At 34.9% G+C, this 4314-nt stretch overlaps 1 long non-coding RNA gene across 1 annotated transcript; it reads left to right on the forward strand.

The window, feature by feature from the left end:
* Nucleotides 1–1777: 1777 nt before the first annotated feature.
* On the forward strand, nucleotides 1778–3842 carry LOC146993125 (uncharacterized). Its single transcript, XR_015038396.1, has 2 exons — nucleotides 1778–3358; nucleotides 3498–3842. It is a non-coding gene; the product is annotated as an uncharacterized LOC146993125 (long non-coding RNA).
* The last annotated feature ends 472 nt before the right edge of the window (nucleotides 3843–4314 follow it).

Consider the following 4314-nt stretch of genomic DNA (forward strand, 5'->3'; position numbering starts at 1 on the left):
GGATCAATTGTTCACGTTTTAATTTAAATGATGATTCTAAGCAATAAATATACTGTTTTTATACAGGAGATATTCTAAAGGCTCTAGGGCAAATCCGCAGAGCTCAATGATGAATCGAATCAAGTTTCAATAATACAGAAGTCTCCACCGAATCATTAACTTCTGAGCCAGTCTAGACATCCCTGGTGGCTCTTGAGGCATCAACCACTAGGAGTTTTGACCTCTAGTTGGCGTTGTGCTCTGAGGCCTTTGGCTAGAAATAGAAGGATAAACGCTTTTGCGCGACTTAGATTAGTATCTAGATTAAGAGACTGTATTCTAGCGATGAGGATTGAAAATTATATGCAAAGTATATAAATGCGCTAACACTAGAATAATAAAATGTGTTGAGAGTAATAATATGGGTTGAAGTAAGGTACAAACAAAGACCTAATCACGTTTTATCGGGAGTCCAGTCTAGAGCGGATGAATGGCCTATATATGCAGACAATGATCCCATCCTCTGCACCCCAAAAGGTGTTCGCCAGGACCTTTGAGAAGGTAAAAGTTCTGAAACGTTTCTTCCTCAGGTACATCATTCGTGGAAGGAAAGTAAGTTTCCGATTGAACAATCACTCCTAGGAATTTCCCTTCGGGCGTAGTTGGAATTAATGACCCTTCAAGTTAAATCTCAGGATGCAGATTTCCCTTTCTGCAAAAGTGCTTGTGACAGCCTTCCGTTTTGAAGACGCAAATCCATTTTTCTTTGACTATATCTGGATCTTATTAATAGTGATCCGTAATTGCCTCTCCACATATCTCATATCTGCCCCTTGGTAACTTGAAGATTGTCAATGTACAATTATCCTGAAACAGTAAGAGGAAGTTCCTTTAAGATACGGTTTATTTTTAGCGTGATTAAGATAACACTCAAAACACACCCATGAGCAAACCTCGTCTTGTTCAAAGTTATACAAAAAAAAAAAAAAAAAAAAAAAAAAAAAAAAAAAAACAGAGCCAATTCTAACTTGAAAACTTCTAGCCTTAAAAAAATTTTGAGTGAAAATTGGAATGTTTTCCACGTCACAGAGCATTTATATAATTACGGATAAAAGTTAACAGACTAAATAGAGATATAACAGTTGTTTAGCGGCTCCTCGCGCTAGATAAACACAAGGAAATTTTTCATTTTTTTATACAGTCACTTCTTGCCCTCACGGAATCAGAACAAAATCGGAAGTCGATAGCCTCCACCTTCGCATAGTGTCTATCCTTGTCTGTCTCAGGTACGCAGGCGATGATCTGCCTATCAGGTTGTTGGCTGCAGAACTTAGCGTTCTTACACACACACACATTAAAAACAGTGTCACTTTCTGAAGATTTCCTGATGGATTACTAATTATCAGAAACTGCAGTTTATTTTTTATTCTTGTCAGAATTTGCATTTGTCTTAACTTTTATAGAAATAGGACAATTTTCATTTTGTTCATTTGTTTGTGTATTAGAAGCCATATTTAGTGAAATAAAAGATTCAGCCCCGGCAGCAGCCCAGCCCACCACAGAGTCCAACATAGGGATGCAAATTCCTGCGACAGGGTGAACTGACTTTATACGCAATCTGAAGCCCCACAGTAAGCTTTCCAAAAAGCGGAAACACCCGAAACCACTGATACCAAGGACTAGTGACCAACCGACTGACACTACAGGGGACAGCTAAGAGCCTCCAGTTTAATTATAGAAGCTCCTGCTTGTTTCTTCTGGCCTGTAAGGCAATATACCGGTCATCTGCGGGTGTGGCTCCTCGTGGACGACCACTACTAAACCCCTGGATAGCTGTTCTTGTAGTTTGAAATTGTCTCCAAAGTCGTGAAACGATGCTGTGAGCAATTCCGAACTCTGCAGCCACACTTGTCACACTGCGGCCTTCCTCCAACTTCCCAATGATTCGACCTCGGGTAAAAGCATCCAGATGTCGTCTAACAGATTGATTATTCGCCATTTCTCGCTGAGGCAGCAACTCGGTGTGATTTTAACTGCTATACGGCGTGCAATCTCTTTGCCAGAAATACTGATCTTACACCGACAACATGCTGTATAATACTCAGACACTTCCCCATTACGTCTACCTGCATATCTGCGCATGTGCTACCGTACATCACCTTACTTAATCTCCTGATTGGTCTTTCTGTCCGCTCTGCCTCTTCGTTCAGCTGATATGCTAATTTTTCAACTTCGTCCTTAATTTTTGCACACCAGTGTACACAAAGCATCCTATGACTCTAAGCCTGCAGAGTATCCTATGATGGTATTGACAGTTCAAGAACACTGGCTACTTATATAAAGGCAAGAACCCCAGATGGCCAGTCATTTCCAATGAAACAGTGCAAAAATTTAGTTTCACATATAAATTAGTACCTGAGCTATAGGAAACTTGCATTAGCCCCTTATTAAATTTATATCTAAGCTATAATAGATACAACTTATTCTTTTTGTTTAGACTCAGAAAATGCTGCTGCTGAATCTACACATGCATGTATGTGGTTAACATTCATACCTATTTTTTTAAAACTATTTGAAGAAAGATTTAATTGCAGTTTGTTCACATACAGCTGGTGTGACATTAAGAAGGAAAAAAAGTAGCTGTAATCAAACTTTTAGATATTTTTCTTAATATTGTAATTTATTACTGTATACTGCTTAGCTTCTTATTTACAGTAGTATCACAAGATTCAGTAAGCAAAACCATTAAAGAAATCATTTTGAAATATTTCTTGATACATTATATGCATTTTATCACCAATCAATGAGATTAACCCTCCAAAATCAATGAGATTAACCTAAGACTGGTAATGGTAAACGTATTGAAATATTTAAAAATTGATATTTTGTGATTTATTGGTAAAAGATATTACGTTTTTCTCATTCATATACAATTATTAGTATTTTCTGTTTTTGTAAAAAATATAACAGTTCATTAGAATTGCATAAGTTGTTTATATAGAATAAAATGCAAACTCTTTGTCAAGTTTTTCATAGCTCACCACTGCATGTAATCCACAAACAGGATAGGTCTACAAATTACATTAGTAGCAAATATGTGTTCTATAACCAAACATAGGGAAGATTTTGCAATGTTGATTACAACTAAAACCATATTATTCACAGATGCTGCAATATAAATTTTGCAATCGTATGCATGGAAGACAATTCTTCCACTATCTAGTGGTGAAGCATTTGTTGGATAGGTACGTTTGTGTACTGGACATGGAAAATTGTCATGCTGTTACTGAATAGAAATTATATTTACTTGAACATTTTATATGCCATTTCACTGATAAAGGTACATGGGTCCTTTTTTTCTACAGAAACACTGTAAAAGGTATGTCAGATTTTAATACGTTATAGTTGTTATTTCTCTAAATGAAATATGATTGAGAAAAATACACATTTCCTCTCTGAAAACTGTTGTATTACCTAATAATAAATTTCTGTCTTTTTTTTGGATTGATCAATATCAGAAGATGACTCAATGTTGTTCAGATGACCATGAGATCATTGACCATACACTCCGTAATCTTTTGCTTTTGGAATGTGCTTTAGACTATATTTATATGCTCCTATTGCTAATAATATCAAAACTCCAAGACTGCATTATAGCTCCTTTGATGACCATCAGCAGGGAAATTTTACTATGTTTGTGAATAGAATTGTGATACCCGGTCGATATGTGTCCTGTACCAACAGGAACACACAATGACCTTTATGGTATTATGTCAAATTTGATGAACTTTTATTTCATTTCATGTAGTAATCATTTTTTATCTGTAATATGTTACAGAATAAAACATTTTAAAACTTACAAATCGTGTAATTATTGTATATTTATTAATTTCATTGTACTATAGCTCACTGTATGACTCCCTCTTGAATTTTTGTAGTAATTTAATTAATTTGATTAAAAAAACTGCACCAAATCACAAGGCAAAAATAAAATCCAAATATTGTAATCTGTTTTAGCAGAGTGAATGTACCAAGAAAACAGATAATTCACCCATTTAAATTTTTCATTCAACTCATTTAAGAAATGAAATACGCTCTTAAGTTTGTGTACGATAATTTTAATATTCAATCCTCATACCTTACCTGATTTCACAAAGTAGTTTCAATCTGAAGTATACATGACTAATCATAATTTATCAACAATTCATATAAAAGAAAATAAAAATAGCAAATTATGTATCATATTAAATACATTTAGTGCAACTTTTTGAGTGAATTTGACATCTCGTGTAATTACTCATCCGTTTCCAATTCATCAGATCTGTTTTACTTTTC

Source organism: Stegodyphus dumicola, chromosome X1, assembly GCF_044657685.1.
Source record: "Stegodyphus dumicola isolate Sdum_Otavi_A_Nest chromosome X1, ASM4465768v1".
Taxonomy (NCBI): Eukaryota; Metazoa; Arthropoda; class Arachnida; order Araneae; family Eresidae; genus Stegodyphus; species Stegodyphus dumicola.